This window comes from Rhipicephalus microplus, chromosome 5, assembly GCF_043290135.1.
Source record: "Rhipicephalus microplus isolate Deutch F79 chromosome 5, USDA_Rmic, whole genome shotgun sequence".
Lineage (NCBI taxonomy): Eukaryota > Metazoa > Arthropoda > Arachnida > Ixodida > Ixodidae > Rhipicephalus > Rhipicephalus microplus.
The window spans coordinates 11,281,415-11,303,128 of NC_134704.1; the positions used below are offsets into that span (position 1 = coordinate 11,281,415).

The 21,714-nt window shown below is 44.7% G+C and overlaps 1 long non-coding RNA gene across 1 annotated transcript; it reads right to left on the bottom strand.

The window, feature by feature from the left end:
- Positions 1–110: 110 nt before the first annotated feature.
- LOC142817661 (uncharacterized) lies at positions 111–21,183 on the bottom strand. Its single transcript, XR_012895286.1, has 3 exons — positions 21,034–21,183; positions 18,655–18,723; positions 111–246 (listed from the first exon to the last, which is right to left on the bottom strand). It is a non-coding gene; the product is annotated as an uncharacterized LOC142817661 (long non-coding RNA).
- Between the last annotated feature and the right edge of the window lie 531 nt (positions 21,184–21,714).

The window sequence follows — 21,714 nt, forward strand, 5'->3', positions numbered from 1 at the left end:
CGCCGCTCTCTTTTGCGGGCTTGTTTTGGTGGACGCCCCCCCAACTCCAGCATGCCCCGTGGGGAAGCGTGACTCACAGGCCGCGGGATGAAAAACCCTCGCAAGGAGAGCGAGGAGGAAGAGCGGGCTGCGTCGGGTGCTCGCGGAGGCATTCCGGGTTCGGTGGACTTCGATCCACCTCTGTGGGGGCTCCGGCTTGGCTCGGCTTGGCCCTTTTTTGGCTTTACACAGCCTCAGTGATTAGTCCTGTGGGGTTGGGAAGCGCGAAGAGTGAATGCTGTTATGTGGTGACTCACGCACGTTCGCGCGATTCCAAAATGTTTTCATTGCGGAGTATCCTTTGTGTGAACTCGTATAGGGATGTCAAGACTTATTTGAAGAAGTGACCTACAACAAGGCAAACAAAATAGTGGAACAACCTCCGCGCCATGCTTAAAATGAAATGTGATGTGTTGACCGTGTGGAAGGATAGCTGATCAATCAATGTCGGAATTGATGGAAGGTTCTCGATAAATAACAATATGCTATTTCACTCTTGAAGAATAAGAACATCAATGCCAATAACTTGACTTGCGTAGCCCTGGCGACAAAAAGCACAATAAACGAAATAAAGTGAAAAATGATTTTAAGTGTGTGTGTAAAACCACAACTGTCCCCTGAACCTTTTTTGTAGAGCATAAACTCCGTTTTATTAGTAATGTATATAAAGCGTTGTGGGCGTGTTGGTATGTCACTTAATGCATATAGCGCGCTGGAAAACACAAAGAAAGACGTGCTTATGTTACGCGTTTATTTGTCCGTGTTTTTTTTTCATGAGTTATTAACTTAAACACCTCCGTTTGCATCCCAATCAGTATTTTATGCTGGATGATACTTTTTTTGCTGCAGGGCACGCATTCAAATAAAAAAAAAATATATGGGGGCTTTAACGTCCCGAAGCCACCATATGGTTATGAGAGACGCTGTAGTGAAGGACTTTGGAAATTTCGACGACCTGGGGCTTTTAACGTGCAGCAAAATCTGAGCACATGGGCCTACAGCATTTTCGCCTCCATCAAAATTGCAGCCGCCACAGCCGGGATTTAATCCCGCGACCTGCGGGTCAGTAGCCGAGTACCTTAGCCACTAGCCCACCGTAGTGGGGCGAAAAAAAAAGAAAAGCTTGTGTATCAGTTATAAAACTCCAGCAAACTTATATGTAAACCAGTGAAGATCACTATTAGAGGAAACAAGTTGCGTTGCCTAAGGTGTAAGAACTTACTGTTTGAAATATAGCCATTTTTCCTGAGTGAATTTCGATGCGTTGCGCCTTTTCTCTACGTTCGTCATATGACTTTCCAGCTTGACGTAACACAGTTTTGGCCTTTCTTACGCACCCAGAGAATTGTTTTGATATGACCTAGATGAAGGTTTTGAAAGTCTTATTAATATCTCAAGTAATGCGGGTCTTTGGATTAGTTGATATGTGGGGTTTAACGTCCCAAAACTATATTATTAGAAACGCCGAAGTGGAGGACTGCGGAAATTTCAACCACCTGGGGTGCTTTAACGTGCACCCAAATCTGAGCACACAAACCACCACGCCCATGACACAGAGTTGCAGCAGCGGCTTCGTTGACACACGAGCAGCACTATATATAGCCTGCAAAACCAACTAGAACGTGCGTGATGCCGTGTGAAGCGGAGTATGCGTTATTTTCCTCTCTCTTCTACATCGAAAATTCAGCCACCGCAGCCGGGATTCGATCCCGCTACCTGCGGGTTAGCAGCCGAGTACCTTAGCCACTAGGCCACCGCGACGGGGCACGCGTGTCTTCTAAAAAAACGAATACGCCATAAATTTTTGCATTTTACAACATTTTTACATGAGCAATATTGCTCAAATATTAATTAAAAGTTAAAAATAGAATTCTGGTTCACTAATCACTACACAATTCTAGGTTCGGGAAAATGGTTTAGCCTCGACGTGGAATTCATGTGTGAAGATAACAGGCGCCTGAATGGCGTAGCATTTTTATAACAAAAATATAGATAAAAAAGACCAGTAGAAATACCGCCAAAAGACGGGAGTGCTCAGGCTTCGTTCACGCTGTCGTCAGCTTCTTAGGGCGCCCATTGCTATGCCCCCTCTCCTCATTTTTTTTTCTTTTTAGCAAGAGGCACCGCCTTTCACAGGCGTCCTTATCAAAGCAGCAATGGCCACAGTGTAAGCATGAGTAAGGATATTCAGGTGTTGACGCTAATCGCGCCTGAGTAACGAGATAATGTTCGGTCTCACGGGCGTATACTCTGCTCCGAGCCGTCAGATGGCGCCGTGGCCAACGTAGCTAGCGAAGCTGTGCATTGAAATTCTTTTGCCTCTCCTTCGTTTTCGTTACAAATGGTGTGACTAACTCCCAGAGCGCGAATGAAATTCGTTATTTCAGATTACAAGGTAAATGTTTACCAGGTTTGATGATTCGTTAACACGTAAATGCCTTGTTCAGGGCGGGAACATCGTCAACACGGATCGATCGGGGAATACTGAAAGGTAAGTATCGCTCGCGTACTAGTATTTTCGTATATTCACAGCATTCTTCGCTGCGGAGAAAAATAATTAAAACAACATTAGACAGTGTGCTATGCCTTCATAAAAAACGTTTCCCAGTGGGGAACAAGTGCAAGGAACTCCCACATGATTAGACGTATTTTGTATGTTAAACAGGCCCGGACCGGATCAAAATTAGTCGGGAACCCTCCACTAAGGCGCCCCTCGTTACCGAATTGTGATTTAGACACGTAAACCACCAATAATCATTATTACCCCTCTATTACAAGTGAACAGTTACTGCCCCTGAAACGTATTTCATGCGTATTCACTGCTTGGCGCGAACATGGTTCGTAGGCATTTTAGTTCGGTCTGACCTCGGTATTGCACAACGCCACTGCTCCAGATGACCATTGTCACACGGCCATTTGAAGAATGGCACGCGCTCCACATAAGTCCACTAGCCAGAATGGTAGTTCGGTACAAAACACGTTCATCCCATTTCGGGAACCTCTAAGCAATTAGATGTCACCTTCATCGACAGAACAACATTAAACGCACCCGAAGAAGAAAGCCTGGCTTCAAAACAGCGCGGTCACACATGCCAGCAATGGCGTCGTTGCCGAGACGACCGACCCCGCTCGTCGTAGCGCCATCTATAGGGAGGCACCGACGAAGCTGCGAGATAACTGATAACTGCCTGAATATCATCTGGACGCGCTGGGACTGCACTTTTCGACGCGTTGCGGGGACAGTGTCAGCACTTGTCTATTCTTACATGGTGGCAATGACAACGCAAGTTGACTGCGCCGCATCCTCGCAGTACGCCAGAGGCAGGTTTGAAAGCTGATCATTGCGAACTATTTGGGGCCACATGCCAGTTGTAAATGCTGCGTAAGCTTCCTCTTTTACATTTGCGGTCGAGATCAGGTAGTGCAACAAACTGTGGCGCGACGGATGTGGCATGGTAAAGCGAGTGCGATCGACACCGGAGATAACGTCGCTGAAGCTTCTTGAATTTTATTGCTTCAGGCAGTTGGCGGTCTTACTGCGCTAGACTGCAGCCACGTAATCTATCTGTGCTCTCTTTCTGGTGCTACGAAAGCTAACGACTAGCACTCCGGTCGATTACTCCTGCTACACTTCAGTGCACACTTGTGGCGATTTGCGCGAGTATGCCCATGCTGCTTCTTTGCAACGGGCGGACTTTCCTAATGCGCAAATGTTCAGCACCACCGTCGGGAATTCAGAGGTAAGCATAAGTCAAAGTTCTTTACTATAGCGCTCAATCCCGTGAATTGTGGTTTGATTGACAGCTCATGCCAAGCGGAAAATTCTGTGTGATTAGGGTGGCGGAAAAAAGGGGAGAGCATGATTTCACCCACCCAGCTTTGACTATAGCCATGCCTCCTCTGTGGCCGGCCCTTAGGCGCAACACCGACGTTATGGTTCTTAAGAAGTGCGCTCAACGCAGTCACAGTATCTTTTCAAGAAACTGTTTGGTATGACAAAGCGGTCAGCAGGCAACTCTCGAAAACCCGGTGACGTCCCAATGTGCTCTCTGGAGGTTTGTTCTTTCAAGTACACTACGTGCGCATAATGTTACAAGGGCGCGTATTCACTAGAAGTGTTTGTAAATAGTAATTTATAGATGGCTTGCACCGATGTAACGTCACTGAAACAGCCACGTTGGAACACCAACATGGCGAGACGCGAACCCTGGGATGTCATGTTAGTGTTACGAGTACGTCGAACGCTAGTTATTTCGTTATTAGTGCGCAGAGGCCTAATAAGTTACGTTTACAATAACGTTCGCAGGCGTTGTGGGTGCCATATGAATTTTAAAATAGCGTTTGCTCCCTATTAGTGCGCAGAGACCTAATAAGTTACGTTTACAATAACGTTCGCAGGCGTTGTGGGTGCCATATGAATTTTAAAATAGCGTTTGCTCCCTATTAGTGCGCAGAGACCTAATAAGTTACGTTTACAATAACGTTCGCAGGCGTTGTGGGTGCCATATGAATTTTAAAATAGCGTTTGCTCCCTATTAGTGCGCAGAGACCTAATAAGTTACGTTTACAATAACGTTCGCAGGCGTTGTGGGTGCCATATGAATTTTAAAATAGCGTTTTACACGGCTGCATGCCGCACTGCATTCCGATAAACCACAGCGCCAACGCACTGTATAGGTTGTGGCTGCTAAAACAGGCTGCCAAGGTGGGAAGAATAGTATTGTTTCGCTGCTGCTGCTAATTGGATAAGTAGCTGCTCGTTATTATGTTGGGATTCGTCTCTCGGCAGACACGGCATTCCCCATTAGAAGAGATACTTTTCAGCGAAATGATACGACCCCCGCCACATGAGTGTTTGTGCTACACTACTGCAGCTTGCTGAAGTAGCAAAATCTCGCTATCATTTTATATACTATACACTACTAATAAAATCGACAGCCCATTATATCTAACTACTAGTTCTTCAAAAAAAGAGTTTTGCGAGCATTCGAGCAATACCATGATATTATCAGGGACTTGAAAACCAAACCATTCTTTGAAAATACGCATTACTAACGGTAACAAAACTGTATCATTTCAAACTTCTGCAGTGGATTAAACAAAACAAGCCTCAGTGTCTTCAGAAGCCGCCTAACAACACTCATTATACCATGCGTCAGCAACGCTGGAAAGTCCCAGCAATAAGGACAAGTTATGGCAAGCAACACGTTCAGTATCAAATACCCTCGAATGGTAAATCATTTACATGGTGTCATAGATTTCAATTCTGTACCTTCGAACACCATTATCAAGTTCATCCTAATGAACCATGATATTGAGTATTCTTATTAAAGTTTCTGTACTTGATTTGTTACATCCTATCTATCAATTTGAGTTATGTGTTGTAGGTTCTTTTCTTATGCTTTATTTTACATTCTGTATTGATGAAGTTTCCTTTCAGATGACGCTTTTGTGATGAAGTGATTTTCAAATGTTTTCCCTGAAATTGCGTAACAAGACCATGCTAAATTTTGTTGTGTTATGGTTTATTTGTTGTTATTTATTTCTGTGTGTTATTTGTTGTGTTATACATTTATTTCTGAAAACATATGCGACAGATTGATCGGCCTGCGTGCCAAACTGTATTTAGGAGCAGAGGCCCCATGTCAGCCTATATAGCCTTTAGCCTCTGCTCCCGATCCTGTAAGAATTTCAGGACAAATAAACTTCGATTCAATTCAAAAGCATTATGAAATGAAAGAGGACATTATTCAAGGTTTCTCAACTGTATTGCAACGATTATCACTTGAACTGGAAGATATTAAGTGTACGACAAATCACCCTTTCCTTATGTAAGATTAGAACCCACCAACTTCAAATGCCTCCCATGCTCTATCATTTGATCTACGGCAGAGGGTACACCCCGGTTCACTTTTCTTGTGAGGTATTTATGTGTGCAGCCCCGCCGCGGTGGTCTAGTGGGTAAGGTACTCGGCTGCTGACACGCAGATCGCGGGATCAAATCGCGGCTGTGGCAGCTGCATTTTCGATTGAGGCGAAAATGCCCGTGTGCTCAGATTTAGGTGCACGTTAAAGAACCCCAGGTGATCGAAATTTCCGGAGCCCTCCACTACGGCCTCTCTCATAATCATATGGTGGTTTGGGGACGTTAGACCCCGCAAATCAATCAATAATTTGTGTGCATAATACCTGAAGGTTAGTCAGCGCCACCTCTAGTTAAGACGGTGAGTGTAAAACGCTTATTTTGCCGGGTGGCGCCACGGGCCACATGTTCTTCGCACGAGGTGGCGGCTGCCCAATGAACCCTCACATACATTTTACTGCTTTTCGATGGCCGCCGACAGCCGATAAGATGGTTAACTGTTGCAATGTAGCAAGTTATTTCATTTTTTTGCATTCTTTTATTTTTTTCGCACCACCATTTGATGTAGTTCTTACACTCGTATTCACAAACGTTCCTCGATTCGACTTCCACCCTTCACTTGACAGAGTTGAGCACTGCGACACCACTCGGCTGAAAATGACGCTGCGCTACTCAAGAATCGCAGCAGATTATCACTGATATGCAATGACTTGCCGTGCCTTGAGACAGCACTCCCATCGGCTTTCTCAAGTGATGGTGAAGCGTTGAGTGAAGGGACGTTCTAGAATATGGGGGTTAGAGGTAGACTAGTACTGCAGACCAATTCTTTTATCTTACTCGACGAGTTTTCAGTGGTGCTTTGAACAATGAAGCGGCAGCACTCGAACCCTTGGTAACAGTTACATAAAGCAATGGAAACTGGGGAAATAATGATAGGCAAACTGTCTCTCCTGCGAAATCGTTTTGCCTACAAACTGAAGCATGAAGGGAGAGCCAGCAAGTTTTAAAGGTGCCTCACCCTTGCCGCTTTGTTGACGAAGCATTGCCATTTGTGGGCGCCAGCGAAAGAAAGACGTTGCATTTTCGTATAGCGTGTGGGTGACAAAGTTCTTGAAGCGTGATTACTGCTTTCGGTTGGCAATGAGACGTTCTGCAGTGCACCGCAGCGCTGTTGAAGTGCTTTTACGTGAGCGGTTGTTGTGAAGTTAACGGTATTAGCAGCGTCCATTGACGTTTAAGAAGCAGGCCGCAATACTCAGGGTTAAAGTATTGAGCTTTCGTTTGGGCTGTTAAACACGCAAGCCCTGAAGGTCTCGGGATCGAGTGTGCTTAGATAAGTCTGCCTAAAACTTGGCGGAGTACAGATTGTCATAATTTTTGAAGCCGTGTATTACGGCATCCCTGCACAATAATATTGGGACTTCAGGGTCAGAAACCTCGACAACTGTTATTTAAAGAAGCACCAACCTTACAGCTTGCACACGAGCGCCCACGCCCACCTGCAAGCTGTATGCATAAACACACAGATTATATATCCGTCTTTTGAGCACATGTTTTGCAAGCTCGGATGTTCGTTATACCAATGAAGACTTCATATCTTGCCGCTCTGCTTTCAATGAAATCAACGCTATAATTAGTTTTGTTGCAAATTACGCCATTTTTCCACAGTTAATTAAACAACTACTTACTCCAAAATATCACAAACGTTTATGTAACTTAGCAATGTTTCATACGACATTGTTTCATACATTTCATACGACATATGGATTGTTTCGTACGACAGCTTTCTGCATAGCTGATAACATTCTCGCCGAGAAAGGAGCGGGCAGCGCAGTGGATTGAAACGGAAACTGAATGGAATTACAGGAGGGAGAGACAGGAAGGAAAACAGGAGAGCGGGAGCGCCTGCTGGTCAGGTGCTGTCACCTCGTGGTGAGATTGTGAGTTATGATGTTCCAAGGGCGTGGTCGGGCCGCGGCGCGGCTGAGATAAAGAAACGATGGGTCGGGTCGGGTGAATGGGAGCGGAATCAATGCAGTGGCTAGAGAGATGAAAGAGTGAGTGCTCAGAGGCAGGACATGCTATATGACCCGTGGGGCGGGATCTACGGTACCGGTTTGCCTCCTATTATCGTTCGTGATTTCACGGCTGTTCGAAGAGCGCACGTGAATATAAACTGCGAGCGTATTGCGCGAAAATCGTCCCAATTTCTCCTATGCTAGTTTCGCGAGCGGTGCCAGTTCTGAAAAAAGTGTGGAGCTGGACAGTTTTCTTCACGAGAAGCAAATGTTCTGTTCGGTTTCCTGTTTTTTCTTTCCTCCAATCTTTCTTTCCTTTTCTCTTTCATCTTTTCTTAATCTGCATGTGTGTTCATTTCTATTTTCTTCCTACTTTCCCATTTCTTCCTATTCTTCGTTTGCTTGTCCCTTAACTTTTCTTCAAATGTTACCTGTGGTTTTATCGGTGCACGCCAAGAAACGACTCACAGAACACGACAGCCTGAACCACTAGAGTGCTCCGCTTTTAATAATGATTCTATTCTCGTCGCGTTGTGAACTTCCGAAAAAGCACGAAATGCAGAACACCTTGAGCAACCGTCTGCTTTTTGTCAAGCTACTCTCAGTGCGTGTGTGGTCGGCGTCATTTATTTTTTTCAACAGTGGAGCTTTGAGAACGAGGTCAATCACTGCCGAGCGTAACGGAGCTCTTATAACGGCTATGTGCCACATGAATTGGTCAAGTCGCACTATATACAGACCTCAGGTCTACTAAACGTTACGAAAATGAGATTCAAAGCAGCTTCAGTGACATAAGACCACGAAGATTGGTCGAACAGTGCAGATAGTGGCAACATTACTGCAGAGTATCATTGAGTAATGAAACGGCAATATGACGCAACCAGATCCGCTATTTAACCAGTCCTCGTGACGTTAGTTGACCGAAGCTGCTTCAATTTTTTTTCGCGCTACTGTTCAGGTAATTCTGCAGATAGTAACTTCGGGACGGCCGGTTAACATATTTTGTGTGCGCGAGGTTTACGTCTTTTCATGTTGTAAATGTCAGTTACTGCCATTTATAACATGGCTGCAGATAAGGTCCTGGTCAGTACTTATCGCATGATGTTAATACACATTTTGTTGGCCATTTGATCAACCTTGGTGGGTTAAAGGTTATGATAAAGCGGTGCTTTTCTTGAGGGCGCGTTTTCGATTCCAGTCGAGGCAATCGCATTTAGTTGCAAACAAAATCTACAAGACCCTGATTGAAGTGCACAATATATGGAGAACTTAATGGTCAGTTACTTAGGATCCTCGACTAACCATTTCCGTTGGCGTGTGAAATCCCATAATTTGTGTTTATTCATACTCTTACCACCTCTATGAGTTCTACTGTATCAATAAGACGCAATTCCAACTCTACAGGAAAACGTTCGATTCAAACCAAGTCAGGACGTAGCTGCAAGAAGACAAACCAAAAATGCATTTGTGCATATCAACATAGTGATTTCAACTTAGGCATTATAAACTAGAAGCTCTGCGTGAAAACGTTATTGAAGTGGTTAATTCGCAGAAACATGGACATTGTCGCATTGGTTGAAATTTGTCGCACAGGTTGAAGCGAACGGCAGTGCGCAAAGCAAGGATGAAGAAAGAGCGTGTTGTCGTCATTTGCCTCTTCGTCCTTGTTCTACGCGCTGGCGTCAACTTCGGATGTTAACATCTTTTAACGCGATAGCCTTAAAGAGCTTGTTTTGCAGAAGTACCAGTGCCAGTGTCGGCGTCGTTTGCCGTGAGCGAAAAATGATCCAATGCGCGACCAAAAAGTCGAAAACGATGCAGAAAAATAGTGATAAAAAATACTTGGTTTGAGTAGAGACCAAACCAGGCTCGTTTGGGACCAAGTGGTGATCGAACTCGGGTCGTTTGCAAGGCAAGCGGATGCTCTACCACACGGCCACGCCTGCGCTTGTGAAAACAGTGATAAAAACTTCGTCTGCATGGAAATGCAGTGAAAGTAGCTTTCATGCTTCACAAACACACACATCCTGTATGCATGCTTCACAATGCAACATGAAATAGTGTAGTAATAACGCGTGGTACAAGCGCCCATTGCCAACGGACGTCAGCTTACACCAACGAAGAAGGCTGCCAAAGACAATCAGCGTATTTCACGAGAAGCTGTCAATAATCATTTTCACTCGTTATGGCTGATGCCTCTCCAGTCATGTGTGACAAAAGGGCTATCAAGGGGAGACCTGCTTGCTTCATCGCATCCGAACGGGATCAGCACGTACACCAGCATGACTCCACAAGATCAGACTCTCTGAGACGTCCTTGTGCCCGAAGTGCAAGGCAAATGGTTATATAGAACCCTATTTGCTTGAGTGTCATGAGCTTAAGAAGGAATGACAAGGTTTATTTGAGAGACTGCAACGTTTAGGCTCGCCATGGGACCGCGTGACTGATATTGGGCTTCCGCGGGGTCAGTAAATCTTCAGAAAACAGGTGTCCTGACTTGTTTTGAAATTTTTAAATGCTACAGACCTCGTATGTGACTGGTGATAAGTGGCAATAATGTTTGGAGTATGGGGCAGCGAGATAGGATACCTGCACAATACTGCATGCGGAATAGCACAGAGGCTGCCGTCTAATGCAGGCTTACGTCGCAATGTGCACAATGTTTTTAAAGAGACTTCTCGTGCTAAGTTAAAAAACAACAACACACAAAGGCCATTAGATACAATTAGCAAATAGGAAACCCGGCGGGGTGAATGCCTGCCAATTATGCAATGCTCGATCCACCAGCTACCTACAACATCCTCACCTGACCTAACCTAATTATGATATGTGGGGTTTAACGTCCCAAAACCACCATATGATTATGAGAGACGCCGTAGTAGAGGGCTCCGGAAGTTCCGACCACCTGGGGTTCTTTAACGTGCACGCTAATCAGAGCACATGGGCCTACAACATTTCCGCCTCCATCGGAAATGCAGCCGCCACAGCCGGGATTTGATTCCGCGACCTGCGGGTCAGCAGCCGAGTACCTTAGCCACTAGACCACCACGGCGGGGCAACCTAACCTAATTAGAACATGTGATTATCATTATGGCTTTGTAGTTTAAAGTCGATTACACACTACAAAAGGCACACACGCCTTTTTTCATAGCCCCGCCGCAGTGGTCTTGTGGCTAAGGTACTCAGCTGCTGACCCGCAGGTTGCATGATCGAATTTCGGCTGCGGCGGCTGCATTTTCGATGGAGGCGAAAATTCTGTAGGCCCCTGTGCTCAGATTTGGGTGCACGTTAAAGAACCCTAGGTGATGGAAATATCCGGAGCCCTCCAATACGGCGTCTCTCATAATCATATGATGGTTTTGGGACGTTAAACCCAGCACATCAATCATTCAATCATATATTTTCTCAGAAGTCCACGTAGTGGGTGTATAGCAAGTGCGAAAAGGTTTCATGCACTTACTGCTAGAAGTGCGCACAAGGAACAGAACATCGCTATCGCGCTTAACTCCAAACTGGCGAAGCTATAGGCTCCCTAATGTTTATGCTTTTTAAAATATGATATAAAAACATGTTGGCGCACAAATAAGGCGTAAGTCGGCTAGTCTTTAGCTCTTGATTGGGCAAGCGTACGAGATAAAATTACATGTTATAAAATTGCAGCAATAAAATTTATTATTTTAATAATTTTATTATCAAATAAAATGATAAAATTACAGCAACACTGGCGCTTTGAAACGTATGTGGCGGTATCCGCAGCACGAGTATGCTTGAAAGCATACGTGTCGAACGGTCTTCTCCCTATAGCGAAAGAAAAAAAGTGGCATATACGAGACAGCGAGGCACATTTATTTATTTTTATGCCAATCTACTTCATTGAGAAAAAACTGCACGTGTTAACACTACTCGGCAAGTGACACGTCAGCATGTTTGGAAATCCTGACCACCGTTTTAGACTTGTGATAAAGTTGCATGTAGCCGAGCTTATTCTAGAGATAACTTGAGCACCAGTGATAACGCCAAAAATTACCGCCACCATAACTTGAGCACCAGTGATAACGCCAAAAATTACCGCCACCCATCTATAAAAGAAGTCTTTCGCCGACGACCGAGCAAGCTACGAAGCTACGATCGAGCACGGCACTATTATTGCTCTGAACCTGTTAGTTTTGTTTTGAGTCGTTTTTGAAGATCATAGGTCCGCCCAATAAATAACTTCCTGTTTACCGATTAGATTGTGGGGGTCTTCATTGTCACAGGTTGTGACAACGAAGACCACCTGTGACAATATATCGTCAATATAATGTCAATATATCGTCTTCATCGTCACCACCTGTGACAATATAGAACATAACTTTATTTAGAAAAAAAAAACACAGGATGACGATGTACGAAGTGATGACTTGCCGCTGGCAGGGACCGAACCTGCGACCTTCGAATAACGTGTCAGATGCTCAACTGACTAAGCTACGGTGGCAGTCATCCCTCCATTTACTTTAGGGAGTATATATGTGCATTTAAACGTGGGAGCGTCAGCCAGCGCCACCGGTAGCCATTATGGCGAGTGTAGAGCACTCTTTTTCTGCATAGCGGCGTCGCATTGCGCATCACCTTATAACGAGCTGGCAACTGACCAATAATCTCTTGCATAATATACCCGAATGCACCAAGTCTGCCAGAACGAGATCCTCGCTGTAAATGAAGGAACGACGCGTGAATTGAAGAACTCGTTTTTCTTTATTAAGCAAAATGGTTAACACGAAATGTTAAGAAGTGTTAAGAAATGTGCTTGGTAAAATAATGTAGGCCTCGAAATTCCCATTTGTCCAACTTAAGTATAGCGCTATGATACTATGCATTCATGTCGATTCATTTCTTGGGCAGTCGCGCATCACAAGTGCTGACTTCTGTGTGTATCGAATACGCCTACGTTTTACTGGCCGCAAGAGCACGTAACTGAAACATCCCATCCGTAGGCTTTCACCGCACGTGCCATTAATTTGAATGCTGCGGTTATACTTGACGTGCCCAAAACCAGTAACCTTAAGTTCTGGCTTTAAAAGATTCTCACCGAGGTCAAGTTCGGTGTTACCTTCAATAATTTCCCAATGAATGCGTAGATTATTAGAAAATGAATGCATTCAAAATTGAGGAACCTTTAGGCTTCGTCTTCAGGAGTTGAACGCGATAGCAATATCTTGTCTCCAGTGCGTACACTTAAAACAGAGTTTTTTGTATCATGTTACTCGAGAAGTCTAAAATTGTGGATTACTACAATTTAATCCATAAAGTCAAAGGGCCTTGTTGCAGGAAGAGCTCTCGTATACGGCTGTATTATGTGTAATAGAAAGCATGCTTTAAACCACGAGCAATTACGCGTGAAATGTTTTTGAACTTCCGCCGTTAACCATATGCATGTTGTAATGGGTGGCTGGCACGTTGTCGTAATGACAATCACGTCTATGTACGCTTGTACTACGCGATATTACTGCAACATTTCATTTTGTTCTTTGAAGCCTGTATACAAGACGAGTCTGTGTGTAAAGCATGAAAGTTTTTTTTTCACTTCATTTCCAAACAGAGGAAGTCATCACAGTACTTCCAAGCAAACACATAGCTGTGGTGGTACACCTGCATGCCACGCAAACGGCCTGAGTTTGATGCTCACTGGGACTCGAAAATATTTTTTTATTTTATTTCCATCTTTCTCAATTATTCGGTCACGTACAAGATGATTATTTTTCGCTCAAAACAAACGACGCTCGCGCCCACACCGACAACGCCATTTTGGCGAAACGAGCTCTTTAGCGCTCTAGCGTTAAGAAGACGTGGCGTATAACGGGGCGGTTCCCGCTGCCATTAGGCCGAGATGAAATACGCAGTGGTGTTTTATAGAATGTGCGCTTTGGTGAAGACAATAAAGTCATAAAATCTAATCTCTTCACTTCTATGTGGCTTTGATAACACTCCTAAGAAGCCGCAGAAAACAATCGGGATAATAAAATTAATATTAATCAAGGCGAAGATTCATAAATTTACCTTTTTTTTTGCAAAGATAAATGCGCAGTGACTGGGACGTGGGGTGAGTGCCAATGAGCTAGAGCAGTGGAATTCTCGATCCGTTTGTTGTTTTTGTTCCCGAGAGAACCGATGAGCGAGCGACTCCGACTGTCAGGCGGGAGAAATATGCGTCTAATATACCGCGCATTGGTACAGCCGCTTTTTTTTCTCTTCTCTCCGTTCGCACGTCGAGACCGGCGATAATTTGAATGTATTGCGAGAAACCATGAACGGTTCCCCGGGGCACTCATTTTCGGTTCGAAGTGCACGTTCCACGCGGAACCACCGACCGTATAAGAGCCACCACTTCGAGAAAAACTGAGCAAGAAGCTCGAACAGCGTTTGGGGGCTGACATCGGTGGCGAGGGCTTTTAAAATTACATTTTCCGTCACTGCAGAGGACGTGAACGGGCGCGCTAGAATCGTCCCACAGAGTTCGCGTGCGGTCTCAGCTGTCGCCCATGTTCGCCAAGCTCTCATTTTCTCTTGGAAACCAGTGAGCCGAGACGAAATTGGGAATCGAATTCGTTGCTGGGAGTTCGAACGAATGCGGCGTTCAACTTCCGTGCCTCTTATCTCCCACTCTGTTCTCTCTTTATATGTTGTCGCATCTGTATACTATCTTTCGCTATTTCATTTCTCTTAGTTTTTTTTCTTCCTCAGATCTTCTTTTACCCTCTGCTTTGATCTTCGTGTCATGAGCAGCAGTCACTGTCCGCCAATTTCGCCCGGATTTATCTGGTTTCACGCGTTCTCGTCTTTGTATCGATGTGGCTTTCATCGAGCCGCAATTTGTTCTCTTTGTTGGGCTTTTTTTCCTTTTTTTCTCGTACTCTCGGTTTTCTGTTAAAATAAACGTACGTGATATATAATTTATATGACAATATAAGAAGTGACAATATACTTATGTGTTTCTTCCTAGTCAAGAAGCTTCGGTGACATTGATCTTTACTTGCAGGTATTCTTTTTTAATCTGAGACGATTAAGAAATAGTCAATTGTGAAGTCAATGTAAAAGCTAAAGAGGAGGCTATTGAAGAATATCATCGTTGCAACAAACTCCAGAGTATTGTCACCTCACGTAGCAAGCAAGCGACGCTTTCGTGAATTTCGTAGCAAGGGCAGAGTACAAATTTATAATAACTTCGCAGACACCCCCGACAGGCTTTCCGTGCCGTTCAAAAAGTGCCGATGACATCTGTGAATGTCTTGTTATCGTGGTCACTTGTACAGAATCAATCAATACAATCAATACTTGTACAGAATCAAGCCACGGGGTCTTTCTTGCACCAGTTGTGATGTAAGACAAAGGACGGAAGAGTGTGTGCCCACACAAGAGATAGGGGTGCAAACGATGCTTGAAGTACGCAGGAGACAGACTAGTTGCGTCGTGACTATCTGAAAAGACGAGTTTAGGAATTAAGTGATATTAGCCTTGCTGCGTTGTGCAGGCTTACAGACGGTTTAGCTTACATTGAGGACGATGCAGCGAGCCTCGGAAAAGAAAAGGAGGAGTGTGACGAGAAGAGAGCAGAGTGGCTTATGGCACAAAACACCGGCTGTTAAAGAGATAATGGTTGAAATCAAGTAGAATGAATGGGTAGGGCACGTAGTGCTTACGTAGGATAGACGTTGGCAATGAAGTTTAAGTGACTGGATCCCAAGAGGAGACAAACGCTCAAGGTATGATTTATTACAAGGTAGGAGAGAGTTGAATTGCGGAACATGAGAGAAGCCTTCAAACTGCAGTGAGCGTAATGATTGATCACTGGGGTTTAACGTCCCAAATCTAGCGTATGATTATGAGAGACGCCGTAGTGAGGGGCTCCGGAAATTTCGACCACTTGGGGTTCTTTAACGTGCACGCAAATATGAGCACACGGGGCTACAGCGTTTTCGCCTCTATCAAAATGCAGCCGCCGTAGCCGGGATTCGTTCCCGCGACCTACGGGTCAGCAGCCGAGTACCTTAGCCACCAGACCACCACGGCGCGGCAGCAGTAAGCGTAGTCAGGCTGATGATAATGACGATGCTGTGAACCCAGTCACTCATATATTCAAGGTCACTGCCTTCACAAGATCGTTTTATAATAACAATGCTCTGATAAGCAAATTGATTGTATAACTAAAACCCCTTTATGTAATGCCCGAACGGACCTTCAGGGTATTTATAAAGAAAAAAAAAGAAACGAAGTCATTTTAAGTTTTTTGCGAGTCTAAATCACATAAAACTCTGTTCAGAAGCGCACACGTTAGCCCTTTCTTGGAGAATCACGCCCGGGGTCACTCCTTTGATGACATCCCGATGAGATTTACAAAAGAGGGGTTATGGTCCTCAACTTCTGACCTGAAGGTCACGCGATCGAATCACGGCTGTTCATGTGTGGGTGTACCTAAACTCCGGCCTAGAGCTCTGAGGATTTACTGGGCCGTCGCTGCCTTCTTCCTGTGATTGTAACCCCCTCGGTTGAAGAGTGGTTAAGGGGCTCGGTTGCCAATTCTAGGGTCGCGTGTTAAATCCCGGTCGTGGCGGTTGCATTTTGATGGAGGCGAAAGGCTGGAGGTCCGTGTACTGGTCACGTTGTCAGTGCACGTTGAAGAACACTAATAATAATAATAATAATAATAATAATAATAATAATAATAATAATAATAATAATAATAATAATAATAATAATAATAATAATAATAATAATAATAATAATAATAATAATAATAATAATAATAATAATAATAATAATAATAATAATAATAATAATAATAATAATAATAATAATAATAATAATAATAATAATAATAATAATATCAATGATGATGATGTTGATGATGATGTTGATGATAATAATGATGATGATAATGATAATGGCATTTTACATATGGTCATGACAACCGCCATAGTGGAAGACAGTGCCGCCGTCTGTCTCCATGCTTTCTTGTCCCCCGTTATCGGTGCTGTTTTTTTTATGTCAATCGTGTCGTACCAACTCGCCCAAGAAACCACGTTAGCATAGTGAAAGACTCCACAAAATTTGACTGGCTGGTGTTCTATAACATGCACCGACAACGTGTTCCGCACGTGGATCTCGAGCATTCCGCCTTCATCGAAATGCGACTGCCAGGATCGAAGCCGCCATCACGCAGTCTCGCTCCATATCCCCTACTCCATCGTATAGTTGACACAGAAGAGAAATAAAAAAAAACGTATGGTGAAAACTACGAAAAGACTCGAGTATAAAACGGAGCTACTGAAATGGTAAAATAAACTTGAATCTATTTCAAACACGTGAAAAACACGTGAAAACGCTATTGTGTAAACGGTTAAACTTGGAACTTGTGTAAGTTCACGGGCGAAACGACGAAGGTAAGTGCCTTGTCGAAGACAGCTGGAAATTCGCACACAGGCAAGAATGGACAGGACGGATAGGAAACGAGAACGACTGGGGTGGCTCGAAGAAAATAACCGTTCGGATCTCACCGTGTCCGGTTTCCTTCGGCGCCTCTTTCCCTTCCCGGCATGCAAAGCGGCAGGCATCGTGCGGGGAGAGTGCGCGCGGCGGTACACGGAACACTACTCGGACGGACATCTCTCAGGAGGAATTCGGCTCCATAAATAACGGAGCGCGAACACGGGGCATTTTGCTTGCACGACAAGAGGAAGAGGCCAAGAGCGAGACGGAGAGCAGCTTTAGCGATCGGAGCGAGGAAGAAAACGAGCCGGAGGCTCGTTTAACTCTATCAAAACAAAAGGAGAGTCTGGGAAACTCATCCCATAAAGAACAACAAAGAATGAATGAGGAGAAGCGAGTTCAACAAACTTTGAAACTAGAAAAAGCAAGCAAAGTCAGTAGGGCATGCGACGACTTCAATTTGTCTCGGCAGGCAGGGCGTTGAAATGCACATGCGGGACTGCTTCTGCAACTTCCACCCCACCTCTACACCTCTGAGCCGTGCTTTGTTTTCTTTCGCGGGCGCGCGAATTTTATTCGCGAGACGTGATTATGCTCTTGCCAGACGCTGTCGTGTTCTCGGCCGCCTAAAGAACTTTTTTTGTTTTCTCACACTCATTTTTTTTGTTCTTCGTTCTCGCGTTATGCATGTTTTTCCTTCGGGCTTTTATTTCTCTTGCTCGTGTCCCAGGAGCTTTGTCGCCGTTGTCTCACTGTCGTCTTGGAGACGGACGCGAGAAAAATCGATGCGTGCGCCGTTTCTGCCTTTAACTCGCAGCTCGTAAAGCCGCAAACGAAGACGGCGTTCCTGCGCACGTTTACCTCGCGCAGGGCTCAAGAGGCTAAAGCCCTGAGGACCGCGCTCAACGCTCGGGCCTTAAGACGACGAGGAGTGAATGAGCCGAAATAGAAGCGAGGCTAGCGAAAAGATAGCAGCCTAAACGCGACGAAACAGCCTGCCGGCAAAAGGCAACGAGGCTGCCGAAAGCCGCCATAAAGCCAAATCTCGGTGAGGATATTTTCGAGGAAACGCCCTGCGCGAAACTTACGAAGTTTGGTGAATTTAGACGAAAACTTACGACTGTGAGACTATTTGGAAGGGAAAAGTAGAGGAAGGTACGGAAACGAAACACTAAACAATTAAGCAGGATATACCACTAAATCTGTCTGCTTCCATGGCAGAGAAAAAAGAGGCGGACGAAGAGGAACAATTTCCCGTCTGGGAGCGCTTACCTGTTGAGCGAAGCCAGCACTTTCGCTCGGCTGCGCGCATTAGCATGACTCGATCCGAGTTTGGGGAACCTGGGAAAAGATAAGAGGGAATGGGGAATCGCTAAGGGGATTTGGGATGACAACGCTGCCACGTCCGATATAGCTACTCGTTCATTGGAGCGTAATACTCAGCCGCTTATTTATTTTTCCCCCATGTTTGTCGTTACGAAAGTGCCACCTGGCTTAAGCTTCTCGCATCGCACTTTGATTAACTGTGGCAGCGGTCGCGCTTCTTATGCGCCACACGAGCTTTTCGTAACAAGCTTCGTTGCATTTTAATCTGACCAATTTGGCACGCCGTGTTAATTTGTACGCCAGCATTGATTTAAACAAGCTCTCAGATTTGGGTGCACGTTAAAGAACTCCAGGCGGTCGAAATTTCTGGAGCCCTTCACTATGGCATCTCTGACAATCATATGGTGGTTTTGGAACGTTCAACCCCACATATCATACCAATGATTTAAACAAACTCAGTGCGTCTTTTGAGCATTTTTAAATAATCTGTTAATAAAACATTTTGTTCTTGTGTTGTGTGAGGTGTCCAAGAGATAGTTGTGCCTTAAAACAGATTAGTATATCATGTTCTATTTTTTTAAAAGCCATAAATGTTTTTCTTTTATAATTCAGTGTTCTAGATGCAGAAGCCAGGAGCGAATCGTTTTCTTGGTGAACCTATGAACTCGTTTGCGTGCACTGCTTTTTTTATTTTTACAATAATGCGGCGAGAATAGAAATAGAAAGATAAGCATGCAAGGCAATGGATGGAAAAAAGTCTTTGTACAGCGAATGCCACCGGGCCTGTCTTGACGAAAACCAATTGCACTTGTAAGAACGTTGGCTTTATCGACAAAGTAATTTTTGTAATCTCTAAGGCTTCATTTCCACATGAACTCCTGTTTGGATGTATAGTAAAATAAAAAAAAATAACATAACGCTATACCGCTATGCCATTTTTTTGACGTCCTGCATAGTAACTTCTCGTAAACTTCTATTATTGATGCCAGTACTGCGTATATCTAAGCTATTTCAGAACACCTCTGGAACAGCGATGCCTTGTCTAACCAGAGGAATGCATGCAAGTGTTTCTCGGTGCTCTGCGCAGCCATGTTAGTCAATAAGTCGATGACGGCCCCAACGAACGCAGCACGTCAAGGTTGCAGCTGTTGCCTCAACTTTTTTCTCCTATAGCTAGCCCTATGTTTTTAGTATTTCGTCAGAGAGGAGAACAATGTGAGCAATGTCTGGTTGTTTAGCAGCCTTACTAGTGACGTACTGAAAATGTTACACGCCACTTCAATAAAGCGTTGACATCGCCGTCCTATCAGCGTCACAAACAATTTGAAAGGAAATCTGGTCTGCAGTCCGAGAAATACTGTTACGTATGTATGAACACACCCCCAAACGCACACGCACAGACACACACACATGGCCACGGGCAGGGGCTTGTTCGCGAATGCCGTTTTTGATCTTTTGCTCCAAAAACGTTATAGTGAACTGAAGAATGGTCAGATATGACCGAATGAACAAGTGTTTTATGCCAATAAAGAGAACATGTGCCTGCCGATACCAGAGAACACGTTCGAATCATACAAACTTCCGAACAGGAAGGGTTCGAAACAACGAGCTTTTACTGTACAGCGTTTCAACTTAAGCGTGTGGCCAAAGGTTATCTTTGAAGTTACCTATTCTTTTAGGCTTAAATGTGCGGAAGAGAGGTAGTTTCTGTAGCTGGGGGGCTGTACGTTAGCGCTCACTTCTCAGAACAACTCTCGTGAAGCGAAGGAGTTGTTCGAGGGGGCCTGTTTATATTTATATGACACACCACTTATGAAAGCAGACAGAAGTAAAGCACGGGGATAATTATTTGTGGTTTCCAAATTGCAATGTAATGATTTTCACTTAAACTGAAAGAAATTAGTGGGGACAAAAATCAACCTTTTTATTGATGGAGTACGAACCCACAACCTTTGAATTACGTTTTCGATGCCCCGTAATTTAAGTTGTGGCAGAGGGCACTCCCTCGTCCACTTTTTTGTATGGTATTTATGTGCGTTTCGCTTAACACCAAAGAGGGTTAGTCAGCGCTACTGGTGGCTAAGTCAGAACATTTGTTTTTTTGACACGAAAGTGTTTTTTGCCGGGGTCCACCAATATTTCAGAGAGCTATTTCCGTCACGAAAATGACGTAGAAAAAAAATACGCTCGATCATAATATGAAAAGTTCCGACAATGGAATTCGAACTTATAACCTCTCGGTCCGCGACAACAGATGCTGGGTACACTATCCACTGCACGACGGTCTTTTTTTTTTCGTTATTGCACTGCGCCATTGTCACATACCTGGTTGGTTGGTTGCGAAACTTTATTGTGGTCCTGCAAGGAGCACGTTAGCATGCAGCGGGCGACTCCCACGTCGGGACTGTTAGGCCAAGCCTATCGGCCTCTCCACAGGCCTGCTGGAAGGCCCAAAGGTGGTCGGCCAGGAGGGAGCTGCGTAAAAAAAAATACTCCTTTCACAGCGTTCTCGGTAAAGTGCAGTAATGCATCATGACCGCGTGGTATCCGTCATTAGTTCTTTCAACACGTTGCTTTTAAGAGTTCGTCCCATTCGGTGCGTTTCCAATCGGAGAAGTGCAATTTGTCGATGCCTTAACACACCCCCAGGTGGCGACTATACCCCAAGAGTCGGCGTCGCTCATAGCATCCATCCATACTAAACAGCTCTGCGACGCCCACCGGTCTCGTCTGGATTTATCTCTGCATTCCCCACGCACGATCGCCCCGCGAAGAGTCGCGGCCGGCCAAAGTGAAGACGCGACGCGCGTTGCGTTTTCCTCTCATCAGGCAGTAGTGTTTAACTCGAACATGCCTCGAGTAGGCCACCTTAGCCCAAGTTTGGCGTCTAATCAGTCACGCTCTTCTGGCTGTCACTACGTTTTCTCGAGTTCCGCGCTCACCTTTAGCTATTAGAGCTACCGCAAGCATCTATGATCACAAGGGGCTTGTTTAATCATTTATGAT